The sequence below is a fragment of the Diabrotica undecimpunctata genome, chromosome 11 (genome assembly GCF_040954645.1).
Source record: "Diabrotica undecimpunctata isolate CICGRU chromosome 11, icDiaUnde3, whole genome shotgun sequence".
Lineage (NCBI taxonomy): Eukaryota > Metazoa > Arthropoda > Insecta > Coleoptera > Chrysomelidae > Diabrotica > Diabrotica undecimpunctata.
Window position 1 is genome coordinate 15601721 of NC_092813.1, and position 22309 is coordinate 15624029.

The window sequence follows — 22309 nt, forward strand, 5'->3', positions numbered from 1 at the left end:
CACCATAGTATACATTAAAAACAAAATAACCAAAACTAGTATTTACATTTTGAATTTTTAACAGTTTTCAATATAATACATTAAGTACAATATACTACATACTAGTACTAGTATTTACATTTAGAATTTTTAACAGTTTTCAATATAATACATTAAATACAAAATAAGAATAGTTATTATATAAATGATTGTTTTAAAAATCCATAACTATAGATTACTATTAAACTTTGGAATAATTCAAACCTTTTTTTGGCGAATGCTTTTTATTTGCAATTATAATAGCTACTACTCCATTAGTAGTAGTGTTTGTTATTACTGTTACATATTGCCATAAGTATATTTAAGATTACTTACCATTTGAAGCACATTGACATATTCTATAGGAACAACAGGTATCATATTACAAGTATTACTTGAAATTCTTATTATATGTACAGGTAACATTTCTCAAAATTATCATACATAACAACTCTTTATTTTGAACTGGAAAAGCAATGGATGGAGTCAGATAATTCTGATGTTACAGTAATTAAACTTATATGTTCTTCTATCTGGTAGGCCTCCTTTTGTTCTACAATTATCTAAGTATGAAAATATAGTAAATTTACCTCTTCCAAATACTTCTGTGTTGTCCCAAGGACAGACGATGCTTACATATATGTCGGGAACAGCAACTTTCACAAACTTCATACCTACATCAGGCTTTGGCTTTTTTCAAGGGCCATCACCTGTAGCCAGCATGCTGTTGTTTCTCTGCATTTTCTACGATAAAAATTTTGCTTGAATAGATTAAGAGAGGTGGCCCTTCGGCCTATTCCACTGCGACCTTTTCAGATCTATTGTGGTCCTCTAGTCCTAGATAACATTCTCTAGCCTGACCCTTTTTATAAAGTCTAGTAGCTTCGAGACTGTACCTTCCATGTAGCTATTTGCCGGTGGATTTTCTTCTCCTAATGCAAAGAACCGCACATTTGCCAGACTGTCACACTGACATAAAATGTGCTCTGCTGTTTCTTCTTCGAGGTGACAGAATCTGCACAGGTCATCGTCTGATAGTCCCATCAGCTTCAAGTGCCTATTCAGCTTACAGTGCCCTGTTAGAAGACCTACTATGACCTTGACTGTTTTCCTGTCTTTGCTTATTAGGTCTGCCGTAAATTTTGGCGAATGTTCTGTAATGAACTGTTTCGCCTGTCTTTGTCCTGGTGAATTCCTCCACCATTCCAGCGATTTGCGAGCTACCCACTTCCTTGTAGCCGTTCTTGTTACTGATTTAGCAACTCCGCAGAAGGGTTCCGGTCCAATGAATGGCAATGATGAGCCTTGTTTGGCCATTTCATCTGCTTTTTCATTGCCCTTATGACCCTCGTGCCCCGGTACCCAGGCTACCGTAACCTTGCTACGGTCTCCTAGTTTATTTAGGGCACACACGCAATCCCATACTAGCTTAGAATTGCTTGAATAAATAAAAGTAGTTTACCTCTGTTTCAATTTGTTTTACAATTTTCGTAGCTGTTCTGAAGTCCTTAATATATCTACCTCAGGCTGGCAGTTATATAATACGCTGTATTGTACTCCCAACCCTTCTTTTTTCATTAAGGAAGCACCGTTTGTCCTTTTATTCTCTACAGTATTATTTTCCTTTACCAGCTGGATTAAAAACACCTTTCCTTTTGTTGAATACACTGCATATTTAGTACAATGTCCGCTCATCTAAAAATCGACATAATTGAAATTTATTCCCTCGAATGCATATTTTTTTATAATATATTACATACCTTAAAATGATTGATTAAAAATTAATTTTTTTAATACACAACATGCCTCTTCTTCAATAAAGCTAAATTTGGCGCTAAAAATATTTAAATAAAGTTTGGTGACAAGGATAATAATTGACAGAATCTTCTTTTTATTGGATGCCATCTATCAAATTTACTTAAAATCCCTAATTTTCGTGCTTGAGATCAATCTTGTACGAGAATACCCGAAGTATCGTTTATAGAACACAACAAATACTTGAGCATGACTTTGACGTAAGTTCGACTTGGCGGAGCACGTGCTCAAGCACGAGCTTGAGTACCGACTATAAATACGGGGCTAAGACAGAAATGCTGTACATGAAATGATAGAAAAAATCTATAAAATATCTGATATAGAAACACGTAAGACAGAAATGGACAATAATAATGGACAATAATAATAGAAAATGTTTAAAATATCTGTCATAGAAACACGTAAGAGAGAAAATCTGTAGATAAAATGATAGAAAAATGTATAAAATATCTAACATATAAACACGTAAGACATAAATGGTGTACATAAAATAATAGAAAATATCTGACATAGAAACACGTAAGGCAGAAAGCATGGACAATAATGATGGAAAATGTATAAAATATCTCACATAGATACATGTAAGGCAGAAATGCTGTACATAAAATGATAGAAAATGTATAAAATATCTGACACAGAAACACGTAAGGCAGAAAGCACGGACAATAATGTATAAAAAATCAAACATACAAACACGTAAGGCAGAAATGCTGTACATAAAATGATAGAAAATGTTTAAAATATCTGACATAGAAACACGTAAGGCAGAAAGCATGGACAATAATGATGGAAAATGTATATAAAACATATGTAAAAAAATCAGGAAAAGAAAGAGAATATGAGGTCATAAAAGCAGCTCCCAATTAATGTTAACAAATTATTTGTAAAAACAAAACATCTGGATCCCAAATAGACACAGTATACTTTTCAAGAAAGAAGTTATAACGATAAAACATATAAAACAGATACAAGATATATAAAAAGTATATTAGATACGAAATAAACATTTTACCAGCAAAGCACAATACATACAACAAAATTAAATAAAAATCTAAAATACCGAAAGAGAACAGATATTCGGATCAGATCTAGAACCTTTATATAGAATACATTCGTATATGGATAAAAATAATTCGGTACGTATGTACAAGAGTCAAATTTCACGTATTGGAAAAGCCAAAGAAGAGACGCATGGAAAAGCCAAACAAGAGACGCAACGCAAAAACAGTTGTATGAAGTATGTAGTTAAAACACAATAATTAGTAATTTTTACAAAACCCCACTTGTAAATTATATGTATTTTCGAATTGTGGCTTAAGTGTAATCATAATGTGATAAACCTAGTTTAAAACCAGTTTATTCAAAGTAATGGATTAAAATACATCTATAATAGAGTAAAACATAGAGTATTTTTCGAATAACGACGATCATTTTTTTTTTCAGAAAATTATAATAAAATTTAGGACGTTACCACGCTTCGGGAGAACTCGTAACACTTCGGCTAGGCAATATTGGCAAAATTAACAAGATCCTGCCTGTCAGCGAGGATTACGTCATCACTTCTTTTAGACAAAGATAGTAACGTGTGCAAAAAATATATAAATTGGGTATGTAGATAATATAAAGTATGATAAATTGAATAATATTATATTTGTTAAAAAATAATACATATAAAACACACATCTTTATTTATTTAATTCATTCTTGATGGATAAAACTCTTCTCGGTTATTAAGATAAATTTAGATTCTGAAGTATTTCGTTTTTTCTTAGTATCGCAACCGCCAGGCTGCGATAAATAGTAAATAATCTCTAGATAGTGCAATTCCTCTGCTAATAATTCTGCTTCTGTTCCATTTATCGCATCGATTTTGAAAGAATTTTAAAGCCATTTACAAGCGTGTTTGGATCATTATGTTCGTTATAGAGACTCCACAGTTCTTCCAGTCGGTCAAGTATCTGTTTCTCCGTTATAACCCCTTTATCGACTCTTATGGTGAAATCAGCATGAATTTTATTTTCTACCTGTATATCTGATTTATTTACCTTATTTGATATTATGTCTTCTTTTACACTGTTGTTGTTTGTCTGAATGATATAGCTTAGTAAGGTATTTCGGAATTTCCTGAGGTATCACGTATGGTCTGTAGCCTTCTTTTACACTACTGTTGTATGACGTGTGTCTTGGTCAATTCTTGCGGTGCCATGTAAGCCCTGTGGTCTTCTTCTTGTCGCCTATCACTTCTTATAATATACAGAGTATAGTTTTCTTCGTATTTTGTGATGTGAGATTGGTGACGTAAACGACACCGTGTGTCTCTGCACGTCTCTGTGTACCTCTGTCTACGTGTCACAGATGGCTCTGTGTGCCTCTGCACGTCTCTGATTTCTTCTGTTTACGTATCATAGATGTTCTCTAAGTCTCTCTGCATGTCTCTGTGTTCTGTCAACGTTCAATATTAACTGCAAATTCTTTTTCTTTTCCGTATAGTGCCTGACAGAACATGACATTCGGCACAGGCCGTGACATTTATGTGACAGTCGACGCAGAACGCGACATTCGACGCAGGACGTGACATTTCACATGAAATGTCACTCGAATTAAGTTTAGACAGAGTTTCGATAGGTAATTTATTAGGTTAACTCGTGTCACGCGTCACGTCAAAACGTCACTTTTGCATCCAAACGTCACGTTTTAACATCAAAATATCACCCGCCACATATCATGTATAAACGGCACATTTTTACGTGAAGACATCACGCGTCACGTCAAAACGTCACGAATCACGTAAAAAACGTCACGTTTTAAAGTAAACACGTCACACCTTACATATAATTAACATGGGAGTAAAGCGTCTTTTCGTCTCTTGAGTAAAGTTAGAGATGGTTGAGCGATGGTTGAGCGATGGTTAATTTATTAGGTTAGGTCGGGTCGCTTCGCGGCACCAGATATACAGGTAGAAAATAAAATTCATGCTGATTTCACCATAAGAGTCGATAAAGGGGTTATAATGGAGAAACAGATACTTGACCGACTGGAAGAACTGTGGACTCTCTATAACGAACATAATGATCCAAACACGCTTGTAAATGGCTTTAAAATTCTTTCAAAATCGATGCGCTAAATGGAACAGAAGCAGAATTATTAGCAGACGAATTGCACTATCTAGAGATTATTTACTATTTATCGCAGCCTGGCGGTTGAGATACTAAGAAAAAACGAAATACTTCAGAACCTAAATTCATCTCAATAACCGAGGAGAGTTTCATCCATCAAGAATGAATTAAATAAATAAAGATGTGGGTTTGATATGTATTATTTTTTAACAAATATAAACATTATGATTACACTTAAGCCACAATTCGAAAATACATATAATTTACAAGTGGGGTTTTGTAAAAATTACTTATTATTGTGTTTTAAGTACATACTTCATACAACTGTTTTTGCGTTGCGTCTCTTGTTTGGCTTTTCCATGCGTATCTTCTTTGGCTTTTCCAATACGTGAAATTTGACTCTTGTACATACGTACCGAATTATTTTTATCCATATACGAATGTATTCTATATAAAGGTTCTAGATCTGATCCGAATTTTAGATCTGTTTCGGTATTTTAGATTTTTATTTAATTTTGTTGTCAGATATTTTACACATTTTCTATCATTTTATGTACAGCATTTCTGCCTTACGTGTATCTAAGTCAGATATTTTACACATTTTCTATCATTTTATGTACAACATTTCTGTCTTACGTGTTTGTATGTTTGATTTTTTATACATTATTGTCCGTGCTTTCTGCCTTACGTGTTTCTGTGTCAGATATTTTACACATTTTCTATCATTTTATGTACAGCATTTCTGCCTTACCTGTATCTATGTGAGATATTTTATACATTTTCCATCATTATTGTCCATGATTTCTGCCTTACGTGTTTCTATGTCAGATATTTTCTATTATTTTATGTACAGCATTTCTGTCTTACGTGTTTATATGTTAGATATTTTATACATTTTTCTATCATTTTATCTACAGATTTTCTCTCTTACGTGTTTCTATGTCAGATATTTTAAACATTTTCTATTATTATTGTCCATTATTATTGTCCATTTCTGTCTTACGTGTTTCTATATCAGATATTTTATAGATTTTTTCTATCATTTCATGTACAGCATTTCTGTCTTAAAGTTAGCGTAGCGTATTGTGGTAGTCATGTCTTTACTTGATGGCTGAGTTTTTCTTTCATATAACATAATATACTCTATAACTATATATACTCTACAAATGTATTTAATTTGATTTTTTTTTGTTAATATACCTAAATTGCCTACATATACCATATATTCTTACAGAGACCAATGTTCACTATTCACTATAAAACAATACATTACTTGCTCGTCGTAGATAAACTATAGTATGCAAATATTTACGCTTTCCTTTCGCCTTTCATTTAACGTCTCGTGCATCAAAATCAGATAAATAACAACGAAGATATAATGTAATGGCCGTTTGGCACGTTAGTTGATTTGAACATAATTTATGGATGGTAACCATTTGTTGGTTAGTCTTCGCCATAATTCGATTATATCTGAATATCATTGTAAAGTGGGAATTGTTGTAGAGTAATATAGTATGGAACAAATCGAAAAATGGTCATATTGGAGATTTATGTATAGTAGTGGATGTTTAGTTAAGACTCTTGGCTAATTGTAAGTTCAGATGTGATCTGTGTGTATTAGTGAGCGTTCAGCGGAGACTCTTGTCGAATTGTACGTTCAGTGGAGATTTGTATATAGTAGTGGTCGTTCAGATGTGTCTTGTAGAGAACGTTTAGTGGAGATTTATGTATAGTAGGGGCCGTTCAGATGTGGCTTGTAGAGAACTTTTAGATCCTTGTCGGTTTGTGATCGTTCAACTTATATCTATGTCGAGTAATATACGTTACTTGTTTGGCCATACTGGAAGAATGGTATACATACTTTTGTTGGGCCTCCTCATTATTGGATTATATCTGAATATCATTGTACAATGGTAATTGTTGTAGATAAAATACAGTATGCAACAAAACGATATCGTATATCAATAATCATATTGGTGAGTTGTGTAGAGTAGTTGTTGACCTGCATCTCTTTCGTCTTTCCTGTGGTGCCCATTATAATACTTTTTGTTATTCTGTTGTCGTCCATCCTTTGGACGTGTCCATACCAGAGTAGTGCCAAATTTTGTTTTTTTTTCGACAGATTTTCTTTAGTGATTGTTCTGTCAGAGCTTGCATCTGATATACGTCTGATATGCGTCTGGTATACGTCTGTTGTACGTCTAATATGCGTTATATTGCGTCTTACATAAGTCTGCTATTTTCTGTCGCATTCAGGAAGTCATCTAAAACTCCTGGGAATCGCCTTCGGGGGCATTCTTCAACAATGTGACTGACGGTCTGTCGTTTTACATTAAATTAAATTTTATCGAAAATGTTGTACATTTTATTATTAATACATTAGACGTTCGTTTGTAATCCTTTATGTAACGTTTTATATTGATTTTTAATTATGTATTCTTATTGTATGCCATACTATAAATAAATACGTATGCTATGCGTTAGATATTAGCTAGCTGATGTTTAAGTGTTAACAAATGATAAATTAAGTTATACACCGCTCTGTGGAAGACCTATGTCCAGCAGTGGATGTTTAATCACATTGACGTTGAGAATTAATAATGTACCGCTCTGTGGGAGACCGTAAATAAATGAGCGTTCAGAGGAGACTCATGTATAGTTTTGAACATTCAGATGAAACCCTTGTAGTGCAGTAATCATATGGCTGATATCTACAGCAAGTAATATAATATGTTGGTTTATCCGTTTTATCCATTTCAATTACATATGAATTGTTTCGAGATATCTAGAGAGAGAGAGGCATTTTTTCAATGAGTTCTGTACGTTAAGTGGAGATCCGTGTATAGTAGTACTCAATCAGAGAAGATATTTTTTACAGATGATGTTTTTGGTTTGTTCATACTGTAAGAATGGTATACGTTCTTCGATTAATCATGTGACAGCGTCACCTTGCCTTTCATACATTATTTCGAGAGAGAAGCGATAGACTAATGATGTTTGTTTCTCTGTTAGTCTCAGTGACTACTCTCCTTTCGTTCAACGTCTATTATGCTACAGTCCGATAAGTAGCAACGAAGATCCGATACAGTTCCGTTTTAATAATGTCTTTGTTTTTGTTTTTTGTGATAACATATTCGATATATCCTCCTCTTTCCAACGAGCCTTTGTACGTCATGATCGGACCAATAGAAACGGAGAAACGGTTTTGGCAATGTCTTTGCGTTTGTTTTTTGTGTTAACGTATTCGCTACTCCCTCCTCTTTCATTTAACGTGTTACACATAGTAATCTGATTAATAACAACAGAGATACGATAATGTGCCGTTTTTGCACAGTCTTTGCATTTATTTTTTGTCTTAGCATATTCGTTACCACCTCCCCTTTCCCTCGATACCTTGCGCGTTGTTGTACGTCGAGGCATTTAGACGTTACGAGCTTAGTGTATATTATTCATGGGAGAATACCAAGCCGGTTTCAGAAAACATAGATCGACCATAGATCATATCTTTACTCTAAGACAGCTGCTTGAAAAAGGATGGGAATTTAATAGAACTATCCATAATCTCTTCATAGATTTCCATTACGGATAGGTAACAAACTCTGAAAATCTTTCGAAATAAGCAATGACCTGAAACAAGGAGATGCGCTGTCCCCTCTAATCTTTAATATCATCCTGGAGAAAGTAGTAAGAGCAACACACCTTAAAACACAATTACTGGCAGTAAATGGACCAAAATGACTACTAGCTTATGCAGATGACATTAACATTGTGGGAAACACTGTCACCAATGTGAAGGAGACTTTTAATAAATTTGAGGTAGAGGCAAAGAAAACTGGTTTTAGGGTAAACGAAGAGAAAACCAAATACATGTGCATCAACAGACAAAAGGGACGAGATAGAATAGGGCAAAATGTGACAATAGACCCATATAACTTTGAAAGAGTGGAGAGTTTTAAATATCTCGGAGTAACAATCACTGCAGGGTGAAAGTTCGACTCGAGCAGCCGAACAGTACGGACGTGAGAGAGAAGCGTGCTTAGGTGGGGGCGACTGACCTATTGTCAACGGAGCTTTTCAGCTCCCGGTGGGTAAGACACCGAGTGTGGCATAGGCACTTGTCCTACATATTAGCGAAAAGCGGATGCGAGTTTGTTACTAGTTAAACCGTCGAGGAGCTGTTTTTATAGGCTCCTCGCGGAGGCTATAATAGCTTCGCGTTTGCGAAGAATTCGGGATCACCTCAGTGTGTCGTCAGGGATGACACTGTAAGGCCTTGACATTTGACAAGGTCGGACAGAAACGGCCCCTGCTCCTGAGGTGTGAGAAACAGGAAGAGGATCCCTCACTGTGAATACAGGGAGTGAACTACCGCGAGGTACCTGGGACGGCACCCAGTAAGCCGTACTGACAGCGGTCAGTCGGTGGAAAAAAAACAGAGTCGTCTAAGTAGAATTTTCTTATATCTTATGAACTATTTGTTCACTGCCTTACGGCAATATGAGTGATATTCCCCCCCCCCCAGAAAGTGTTGTCACGCAGGTGACAACACAAGAAGAAGAAGAGAATGATTTAGCCGAATCATCAAACCCCTCTGTTGACAGCTCGATCGAGCTATATAATAAATTTATTAAATCGACTAATCCCGCGATCGACGACATAGAAATCGTAATATCTGACGATGACTCCTATCTGCCCGAGTCGGAGGAAGAAAAAAGCGAAATCGACACCGATGACGATATCAATACGATGGACGCCATCGACGAAGAGCCGAGCCCAGCTGCAGAATCGCGCGAAGCCCCACCCCCAACTGTAGTAGAGACACAACCCGCCGTGGACAACGTCTCCAAAAATGAAGCCGAGCCCGAAATCGGCAAGAAAATGAAAAGGCTAAGGCCCAAAGAAGACTCTTCGGAAGACGAAGAAGTAAAGAAAAAGGCCAGAGAAATGGCGGAAAGGGAAAAGGCCAATGAGCTTTTAAGGTCGGTCAATGTATTGACGGAACAGATCAAATCCCTTAAAGAAGAAAGCCGTATCCGCGAGGAAAAGGCAAATAAACAAATCCAAGACCTTCTCGCTCAGATGACTGAGCTGAGAAACGAAAACAAAGAAAAGGACAAGGAGATACAAAAACTTGTACAACATATAATGGCATTAACAGCAGCCAAGGAGAAAGAAGAGTCAATAATGGAAATCGACCCGTGGAAAGCCTCCCTCGATAATGACGTTGTAAAGCTAGTGGAACTAGGAATCGGTTCACCTCCCCCCGTAAAGCCATCCGGTAGCAAAGGCAAGCCTAAAGAGCCGGAAAGAATCATAACAACCAAAGAACCTGCAGGTTGGACACAAGTCCAAAACAAAAAAGGAAAAAAGACAGGCACCACTACTGAGAAATCAGACAGTAGTGTGAAAACAAAAATAAGCGTCGCCGAAAAGCAGACGCAGATAATAAATCAGCGGAAAGAAATCGAATTTAACAAGGCTGCGAAAGAGGCTCATGAAAGAAGCCAGAAAAAGAAAACTGCCCAAAATAACTTGAGCAAAAATAGCCAAGTTGAAAAAGAAAACGACGTACCAAAAGACTCACCGCAAACAAGCGAGGAGCCTATAGTAAAAGAGCCGAAACCACCGGCGATAATCCTAAAAACTGTAGGAGAACACCAAAAAATCCTGCAGAGAGCAGCCAACCAAGGCATAATATCAGTCAATAAGTTTGCACGATCAGGCAGATCGATTGTTATTAACACAAAAACCAGAAAAGATTACCTAGGAATGGTACACATCCTAGAAGAACACAGTCCAAAAGTAGAATTCATCGCATATCCCATAGATAGCGATAAACTAAAAAGAGTCATTATAAAAGGGCTATCTGCTACTACTAGCACAGTAGCAATTAAAGACGAACTATACAATAAAGGAATAGAAGCAACAAGGGTGATCAATATGATCTCCAAAAAAGCTGATAAAAAAGTACTGCCACATTTCATCGTCACCCTCAAAGAGGAAGACGTTGCAAAAATTAAAAAAATATCTGATATATGCTACATGCGCATCTATGTGGAGGATGAATTCAAAATCACAAAAGACACCCTACAGTGTTATAACTGTCAAGGGTTCTATCACAGCTCAAAGGCTTGCCATTGCGGATCCAGATGTGTAAAATGCGGAGAAAACCACATCAGTAACGACTGTGAGAAAAGCCGGGAAACCGACCCCAAATGTGCAAACTGTGGTAAAGCGCACACAGCAAATTATAGAGGATGCTCTAAGGCCCCCAAAAAGAAAACACCTGCCCCAACAAGACCGGTAGGAAGACCCATAAACAGCTCTCCAATCAACAAAGGAGTCAGCTACGCACAGGCAGCGAAAAAATCCGCTGAAACCACCTCAGAATCTCCAGCACAACCACAAGAAGTGTCGGTACAGGACGCAGCTACCCTCATCGCAAACTTCCATACAGAGTATAATAACAAAATGATGGAAATGATGTCCATGATGGACAGAGCAACAAAAATGATGACTGCATTTGGAGAAGCCGTCCGAAAATGTTAGCAAACCAAAACGAAGATCTACGCATTGGGTCATGGAATTCCGGCGGAATATTCAAAAAGATCAACCTTCTGGATGAAATATTAAACAGATTAGAGCTCGATATCGTAGCCCTTCAAGAAACCAAACTAGTGGAAAGGAAAAAAACAAAATTTCCAGGCTACGATATCTATAGAACGGATCATAGAGCATTATCAGGAGGAACAGCTATATTAGTCAAAAGGGGACTCGAATACGAGCACATCCCAACACCAGACGGACTGGTGACAATGGAAGCCACAATTATTCGACTTAAGGCCAACAACGAAACACTAAAAATAGTGTCAGCTTACGTTAGACCACATGATCCGATTTTCAACGAAGATTTGAGCCTAATACTGAACTCAGAAGAGCCAACTATAATTATTGGAGACCTAAATGCTAGATCTCCCAATTGGTTTGACAGGACGACCAACCGAAACGGAAAATATCTCTGCAACCATCTCGAGAACAGACCGAACACATATGTCATCGGACCAACAGAACCGACATGTTTCCACGGAGAACTCCCTACGTATCTCGACATTGCAATCCTACACAACGTGGGTCAACAATACGAGATACACTCTCTAAATGAAGGCGATTCGACACATAACCTAATCGTCCTGACCCTGGGCGCAACAGAATTGAACTATTTGCAGCCCCACAACAGAAAGAAAACAAGTTGGCCAAACTTTAGAAGAATTGTGAGCGAGAACATCGGTAACATCCCAACAATTAATAATATTACAGAACTAGAAGACAGTGTAATAAAACTAGAACAAGCAATAAACAATGCTATCGATGCCAGCTCCAAAACCGAAACAATCACAAGACAAAAAGGAAGATTCAGGGATATAAGTATAGAACTTCAAAACCTAATCAAACAGAAAAACCGGAAAAGAAGAAGAGCCTACCGCACAAGAATGGTAGAAGACAAAAGGATTGCAAATGAGCTAGACAGGGAAGTGAAAAAACAACTTCAAAATCATAGAAATGAAAGCTGGGACTCCTATATCGATGAGCTAAATCCTAACAAATCCGCCTTCTGGAAGTTATCTAAAATCCTTCGAAAGGACAAGAAACCCATACCTCCCCTACACGGAGTAAACGGGATTGTCCATACGGAAATCGACAAAGCCGAAGTCATGAAGGACGAACTAGAAAGGGCGTGTAGAAACAACGAAGACCCCGACGATGACATAGACTTTGAAGAAGAGGTAGAAAGAACAGCGAGAAGACTTAGAAGGAAAAAGGGCAGAATAGGTATTACACATACATCTCCCGAAGAAATAAAGGAACTTATAAAAATGACAAATGCCAAAAAAGCCCCAGGACCCGACAACATCACAAATAGGGCGCTGAAAAATCTACCAACAAAAGCTATTGTTTATATCACTAACATAATAAACAACATGCTAAAACTACGATATTTCCCAGATAGGTGGAAAGAGGCACACGTAATAATGATTGCAAAACCTGGTAAAAACGGCACATTTCCGCAAAATTACAGACCTATCAGCTTATTATCATCTATAAGCAAGATAGCGGAAAGAGTTATACTAAAAAGACTCAATAAAGAATCACAAATGCTAGGAACCATACCAGAGGCTCAATTCGGGTTCAGAAGCGAACACTCCTGTGAATTACAGGTACTACGACTTACAGAATTCATCACCAAAGGATTTAATGAAAAAATGTACACAGCTACAGCTTTTCTGGACGTCAGCAAAGCCTTCGACAGAGTCTGGCACCATGGACTCATCTATAAAATGAATGAATTTGGTTACAGTGAGGCGATGACATGCCTCCTTGCGTCATATCTTGCCAACAGAAGGTTCAGAGTTCGAATAGGGGCAACCCTATCCGAAGTCGGGACCCTGGAGGCGGGTGTGCCTCAGGGAGCGGTGCTGTCGCCGTACCTGTACACCATCTATACGGCCGACACGCCAAAAGAGCCAGGCTCTCTGTTGAGTCTTTACGCTGACGACACAGCAATAGCTGTTAGCTGGAGAAACCCGGATCATGCAGCTAATCATCTGCAAAGAGCACTAAACAGATTCCAAAGATGGTGCATAAAATGGAAAATAGCCCTAAATCCAGATAAAACACAGGCTGTAATGTTTAGTCACAGAAGAAGTGTACCAAATCGCGAAATTACAATCGAAAACACCCCAGTAGACTGGACCAACCAGGCTAAATACCTAGGGGTACATCTAGATAAGAAGCTAACGTTCACTGAGCACATCAATCAGCAAATACGCAAAGCCAAAGCGTTGAAAAGTCAGCTCTCAACATTTATTGGAAGGAAAAGTAAACTACGATTTAAAACCAAAATCAGGGTTGCGAATAGTATTATCCTGCCAGTCCTAACATATGCATCCGCTGCGTGGGGACACACCTGTAAAACAAACAGGAAAAAGATACAGACTACTCAAAATCAAATAGTCAGAGATGCCCTTAAGATACCAAGGTACGTACCCTTGAGATATGTATATAGAGACTCAGGACAAACAAGAATCCTACGCACGCTAGACGAGAGAGCATATGAAATTTTTAACGGACTAAGAAACCACCCCAGCAGAATGTTAAGAGAGCTGACTAACTACAATGAAAACACAAGGACGGTACACAGAAGACCAAAACAACAGATAGCTCGATATAGGGAGAACCCGAACGAATAAATAAAGAATGAGATGGTTGCAAGAAGAACGAACAAAGAAATGCAGTCAATCAGAAAACACACCAAAAAAAACTCTGGCGAGAGGGTACGCTTTTCTTTTTTAGGTTTTTAGGTTTTTAGGTAATTATAAGTCCAATATACACCGGGGTGTGTGAGAGCATTATACACTTGGGAATGCACACCCCAATACACGCACACAAATAAAATTAAGGAAAAAAGGAAAGAATTGTTGCCCAGGCATTTTATAGTCCCGACGCCACAAGGAAGTCCACAAAAAAAACAAAAAAAAAACAAAAAAAAAACAAAAAAAAAACAAAAAAAAAACAAAAAAAAAAACAAAAAAAAAAAAAAAAAAAGTGTTTTCTGATTTAATAACGTAAATTCATATTGATACATTCATACTTTTCATTAAACCGTTTAACGTAAATTTACCTTATATAGCAAATATAGAAGGGGCCCGCCAGGCCTTCTATATACCGCTCCGCGGACTAGGCCCTTAAGGCAGATCGAAATGAAAGATCTACTCGCCAAATCCGAGCACTGAGGTCATGTGCGGCATGCATGGGCTTGGTGGCTGGACCCCTCTCGGGTGCTCAGCCGGCGAGGAGAACAAAATTTATTTTGCCAAATCGGCGGCTGAGTGACCGAGCACACACTCTTTTCCGGACATAGAGTCATCAGCTCAGGCTGATGGCTCTATGGTCGGAACACACGCTCTTTTTTCTTTTTTTCGGGACTCAAGTCCCGACGTAAAGCTAGAGTAAAATCAATTGAGTCAGTAAAGTAAATAGGGAGAAAAGCCTAGATGTGGCTACCCCTACAGTTAGGTGGCATAACCACATTCACTAAAAACCGAGGATGTCCTATTACCCAGGGCATCTTAAGTAAATTTCAGATCATAAGCCTCCTCACGTAAGTCACACGATGAGGAGGGGTGGTGGAAAAGCCTGGGGGTCAGATAGGTACCACTTCGACTAGCGAGGTGTGACCGGTTTGATCTTCGGACATGTGGATCCCATTCTTACATTGGTATACACATGTTCCTAGGGGCAGGGTTGATCACTGCGTGTGTGTGTGTGTGTCACTGCAGGGTTTTGCTAACAAATGCACTATTTTTTAACATATTATTTAATATATTTCTGTATATAATTTCAATTCTTTGATTAATACTAATTTTATTCAGATAATATATGCTTTATAAAAATACGGTTAATATTACACACAAACTTCTTCAGTCAGAAGATGTGTGTGTTTGGATTTTTGTATAAATAACTGTATTAACAATTTTTGGAAATTAGTATAAATCGAGATGCTTGTCTGTTTACATGTCTTATTGTTGCTCTCTGTATCTGTGTGTGCAGAGAATAGCACTCTGGAATATGCTAGTTCTTTTCTTAAACGTTTCGGATATCTAAATACATCCAGTAATGCTATTTCTAGTATAGATATGGTCTTCGTTGAATTTCAAGAAAGATACCATCTTCCGGTGACCGGAACATTAAATAGTGATACTATGAATATGATTAATACGCCTAGATGTTCTGTTGGAGACAATAACTATGCAATTCATTCGAAGTGGAATAAAACGATTTTACGCTGGTATTTCCCTCAAGCTATTAGTAATCCTGGTTATATAAATCTAGCTGCAAAAGCTTACGCTAGATGGGAGAAAATATCTAATTAAAAGTTTAAAAGAGTAATAATACCTTCTTCAAAGCCTGATATTACTATAACTGTGGTGCCAAATAATCATAATTTTCGAGCAAGTTGTCAAGGAACCTCTAAATGTTCATTTAATTTCGATGGCCCCGGAAAAGTATTGGCCCACGCATACTATCCCAGCGCAAACGGTGAATGTACCGAAATTCATCTTGATGCTAATGAACGGTGGTATGTAGGAAATGGCAGAGCTCCTGATGGTGAAGTCAATTTTTTGGCTGTCCTTATGCATGAAATTGATCATTCCCTCGGACTGGAACATAGTACTAGTGATTCGTCTATTATGTATGCTTGGTATCACCAAGATGTGTCAAGTTTTGGTGATGATGATAAAAAGGCAATGAGCATGCTATATGGACCAAAAACAGTTCCCATACCAACAACAACACCAGTTACGCGAACAATTTCGCAAACCAGGAGCAATGTACCGAAAACACCTGCACTAAACAACAGGGCCTATTTGCCGAAAACACCTGCAATAAAAAACATATGTCTAATTCAGTATCCCGATTTAATGTTTCTAGCTACATCTCCACAATTTCCAAATTATCGAATGTACGTTGGATCTGGCCCTTATATATGGAAGTTTGATTTAAATGAGATGCGCCTTCCAAAATATCCTGAATTAATTACCGATTATCTCCCCAAAGAGTTAAGGTCTACGCACGTTTCACATGTTTTTCAGAATTCCGAGGGACACTTAGTAACTATAAGCAATAATCAGTATTACGCTGCATCTTTTCCCAATTTAAAAATTCAAAAACGTTTTATGTTTCCTTCTATACCTGCGAGAACCAAAATAAATGCCTTGTTTTAAACAAACAGCGGTCAAACGTATTTATTATACAATGATAATTCTTATACTGAATTTAACGAAGCTGGAGATGTCTTAAACCGTGGACCAATAAATTATCTCTTCCCAGGACTACCAGATAAAATAACATCAGCATTCCGCTACACGGATGGGTTTATTTACTTTTTCCAGAACAATACCTATTATAAGTATAGCGAATACACACGTAAAGTTTTAGCAGCAGGAACGTTTAGCTGGGAACTTTTTGGAATACACTGCCCTGAAGACGGCCTATTAAAACAATTAAAAACTTTGTTAAACAAAATTGTAACTATATATGAATAAAGGTTGATGTGTTTCTTCTTAATGGTTGTTTTATTTAAATCCCATTACTCTATGTATGTCAAGCGACGTTTTAGAATAAAGACAATAGAAACAAAGATATGACGTAATGACCTTTTCGCATGCTCCAATGCGCACGGCACATACTGCGTTCAACCCCATTTTTCATCCCCTTTCCAACGAGCCCTCGTACGTCATCCTACGTTAAGCCGTTTGGAACTTACGACCGGGGGTTGCGATTTTAGGGGTTGCGATTTAGGGGTTGCGCTCAGACACAGGTAGTCTATCTACTAAGGTCAGTTGAAAGTTGGCAAGAAGAATGGAACAACACGGAAGATGTGGCACAGTGGACGAAAATGCTGATCCCGAACATAAGAGATTGGGTGGACTGTGGCCACAGGCGACTGGATTATTTCCTGACGCAGGTGCTCACAGGACACGGGTGTTTTAGGGCCTATCTCTATAGGATCGGAAAGGCTGATACAGATGAATGCCTATACTGTGGATACTCGGACACTGTGACACGTACGATGTTAGATTGCAGCAGATGGATAGTGGAAAGGAACAGAATGGAGAGAGAGACAGGTGTGAATTTTGTTACAGTGAGAGAAATGATTGAGAGAATGATTGAAAATAAATTAGTTTGGACTAACATACACAGCTATATCCGTGCAGTGATCAAGAAAAAGGAAGAGGAAGAAAGACTGCTAAACCAACGCTAAAGGTAAGAGTGAATGATGCTGAAAGGTGAAGCTAGAAAAGTGGGTCACACTGTATGAGTTGGAATGCGTGAGTCAGACTGTGGGGAAGGAGCAAATGCCCATCTGGAAATAATGCCGAACTGGAATGAGACAGGGAACCTTCTTGTTGATGAATAGACTGTGGATGTGTATGAATGGAGAATGAATGAATAAAGGTAGTGATTCGGAAGTAATGCCGGCCTTACAGCGGCCATTCCGCTTCCGGATCGCTGGATGACAGAGGAGGGTCTGGTTTAGCAGGTAGGCGTTCGGCGTAGACTCGGCGACGAGAGGGCATTTTAAAGTACCTCGGGAACTATCGCCGGGAGTACGAAGAACGAATCCTGCACTAAAGTTAGTCAGGCGGCGTCCTGGACTAAGATGTCTTTGGAAGATTCCAGACCCCCCCTCTATAAAGAGGAAAAAAAAAATTAAAAAAAAAAGATTATTTATTTTTAAGAAATTAAAGTTTTACGTCGTAGGCTTGGCCTGACAGACCACCGTCGTCGAACAGAGCGTTAAGGTACTTATACACTTAAATTGTAGCTTACTGTATTGACCAGATACAATAAGAATAGACTAGGTAAGATATAGGCCATTCTGCGAATACGGGTGAAACGACAATATTCACTTTGAGTGGTCTAGCTATTTTTGTCTGTCTTCTGCGCGTGATCTACCAAAATAATATAGGTGGGAGTAATGGACGCTGGTCGTGGGAGATGCTTTTATTATGCTACGTGCTAAAGAGAGATAGATAGACCGCCGATCGAGTGCTCCGCGTTTCAGTATTTTACTCACAATGCCTAGTCTACTCTTATTGTGTCTATGATCTTGGCAGCACTAAGTAATACCTGTCCCTTGATCCCGCGCTGTAGGTTGTGGACCATTTCGGAATCATATCTTTCACCCTTTCGCTGTTGTCAATGTTTTTGCTGTTATGGTTTCCTGAAGGGCTGTAGTAATCTGGAGAATTCCTAAGCAAAAAGTTATGCAGGGCCAAAACCACATTCCCAATACTTTTCACCTTCAAATTTAGAAGCGTCCGAAAGATGCGAAACCTGGATGCTAAAATTCCAAATGAGTTCCTATCTCTACGTCGCGTTCTTGATAAATGGTAGTTAAAAATCCTACTATTTCTATTTAGATACTCTCGCTACAGTTTGATGCGATTTGAACGCACTTTTTCTGTTATGTATTAAAACGATAGTTTTACTGAATACATAGTTATATTTTGTCTTTCGGTCAATGATGTGGTTCTATACAGAAACGTTTCAGAAGCTATTTCCTATAAAAATCAATTTTAACATGTAACTAAAATTTTTTCATTAATTAGGAAAGTGCGATTATTATTTCAATTTGTTTTTCTATTCAATATGCATTACAGCAGTCTGCTGTGTAGTTTAATTTTGTTCAAAAGAACCAATATGTATTTTTAATCTATATTTTGGTAAGTTTTTACCCAAAAACCCATTACATTTGTACATATTGTGCTTTTTTTCCTTTTTTGCATTATAAAAATTCTTGAAAAAGGAAATAAAATTTTCCCAAAGCTTGACTCTTCAAATAATAGTATGCTTTATCTAAGCCCCAGTTTTGACTTCAATACCCAAATAATAAGTGAAATGTATATCTAAGATGACATCTCTTGAGGGTAAAATGTTCTGGAAGAAAACATAGCCTACCTTTAGATTTCCGGGTGAGGTCTATTTCAGGTCTACGGGTTAGAAAAATCCGGATAGAGTCATGAAATATTGGAAGTTTTACAAGTAAGAGTACAATATGTAAATATTGTAAATATATGTAATATGTAAATTGGTGAATGCGTGTAAATATTGAGAGTACATGTACATGTACATACTTATTGCATTCAAGAGACGAAATGGAAAGGAAGTGAACTAAAGAACTAGGTGAAGAAAATTAGGGTTTGTCACTAGGGAAAGGTAACACTAAGGATCGAGTGGGTCTTAAGAAATGTAATATTACTTATATAAATAAAAAATAAACAATTATTTTTTTGTTTTATATTTTACCATCAATTTAAGTAACAAATACAAAAGATAATTGATGTTATAAACAAGTTAAATTACAGTAACTACAATAAGTATATATATATATATATATATATATATATATATATATATATATATATATATATATATATATTGGACAAAGAACAATTAGTAAAAGAAAATTAAAACTTTAAAAGTACATTATTAATCACATTTGTTTGCTTTTGATTATAATGCGGCCAGACATAAAACAGATTTCCAATAGTTATTAATTCTCGATATCTCACAATATACTCAATAACAATTAAAGCCAAACTCCGTCTTCTGCGAAGAAAAAAGAAGTAAAGTCAAAGCCATGTCTGAAGACCGGTTTGCCATTTAATTCTGATAACTTTATTACTAGTGGACCAAGTAAGTGAAGATATCTATTGTGTCTATCAGCGCTGCTCAAGAAGTTTTGGAAATAGTACGGAATATAATATTATCGTACTTATGCAGTGAATTTATTAATAAACACGTTGTAATGATTTTTGTTTAATTTCTTATGATGAATAATGTAGGTTTACCAAATAATCAAAGTTATGCCATTACAAGAACATATTATTAAAAAAATAACGGTCCATCCACATAAATATTGAAAAATGATTCCTGTTATCTAAAAACTGTTATTGACAAAGAAATAGGTACTGCGTCGGCAATATCTGTGAAGATCGTATTACCCTCAAATTCATACTTGTCATGATATGTGATTACATTTTCTGGATAAAAAGTAAATAAAAATAGTAAATTTAATTCACGAAACGCCTCTTTTTCCACTATAATTTAAAATATCTCCTAAACTATTAAGTATAGGTATAGGAAATACTTGGACAAATAAAACTACAGTGACTTAAGTTAGGATTGTGAAACACAATTCGTAAATTAAAATGAGTAAATAATAGATTTGTGTTTAGACTTAACCTGTATTAAATTTAATAAATTAAAGTATCTAATTTAATATTTAATTTAGATTTTGTACGATTTTTCAATTACAGAACGTTGAACTTGTTGAGATTTTCATTGAAATTTTGATTATAACTTTTCAAATCCTCTGTATAACAACAAACAACTTTTTATTTTTATACCGAGGAAGAAAAGTGGATTTTGAATTTAAAAAATATTTAGTTTTATTAAAAAAAAAACATATCTTTGATGCGTTTTAATGTTTGAAAGTTTTAAAATTGTTTTTGTAATATAGAAAAATATACCTAATTCAGGTGAGCTGAGATTTAAATAGAAAAATATTAATAAATAAAAAAAACACACTTTCAAAATGCAGGTTTTTTAGTGAGAATAGTATGTAAATATGGGGATTACGGACTTTAGTTCCCAACCCTTTCAATTTATTTAATTCAATAATTAAACTTAAGACCTAAAATTTCTTTATTTTATTACAATTTATCACTCTATTATAATATCACTTAAAAAACTAGTTATTAAAATAATTAGTAATTTTAAATTGAAGAGGAAACCGTCGAAAATATGACTTGCAATTGTTGTCAATTATTCGCCCACGCCGTAAGTAAGTTGAATATGAGATGTTCTTTCCAACGAGCATAGAATTCTTGGAATAAACGTAGATTTGGGGTAGAGGACCGGAGGGTGGTACTGCCGTACACATAACTTTAAAAGGTGCTTATTGCACAGGTGTTAATTAAAAGGTACAAACTAAAATTGAAATCTACTTCAAATTAAGTGTTTTTGATTTTAGTTTAACATTAGAAAATTAAAACCCCGTTTGAAGAGATAGCACTTTAATCTTAGCCTTTAACTGTCTTACTAATAAAACACTCGTATTCTAAGGTTATTCCGTATTTATATCTAGAATAGTTATCCTAAGTATAAGGTAAATATAATACTAAAATAATTTGTTACAAATACACTCGGTATAATTATGTTAGTTATAAGTATTCCCACTTTATTCCGAAATAATAGTTTGGCAATGTCGCAATCTTCTGCACAAATACATAGAACAACGACACAGCCCCCTTTTTTTTCGTTTAATCTTTTGACAGCTCGTTTTTTTTCACTTTTTTTTAACATAGATTTCATACGTAATGAGGTAAGTAGCTTTGATTTCTGTTTTGTTATTTTACCTTCCCCTTCCCTTTTTGGAATTTTCTTCTTTTTAGGTGCTGGGGATATTTAACTGAAAGGTATTGTGCATTCAGATGGTTTGTTTTTCTCGCAAATCACAAATATTTGTCGTTTGGAGTGCTGATTTTCTGCCTGAGTTGGATAAGTGTTTCTTGAAGTCGTTGAAGTCGTGAATTATTAAATTTATCTAGTTCTGGGTTTTTAAAAAGTAGTGAATTTTGGATTCCTGATATCCGATGGCGATTGAAGATCATCAACAGATTTGGTTGATCCTGCATTTATAGGTACCAAAGACTCATTAAATTTATAGAAATATTTAAAAACTATATGCTCCTAAATTTTGAGGCTTCATCCCTCTATTTTCAACAGCTTGA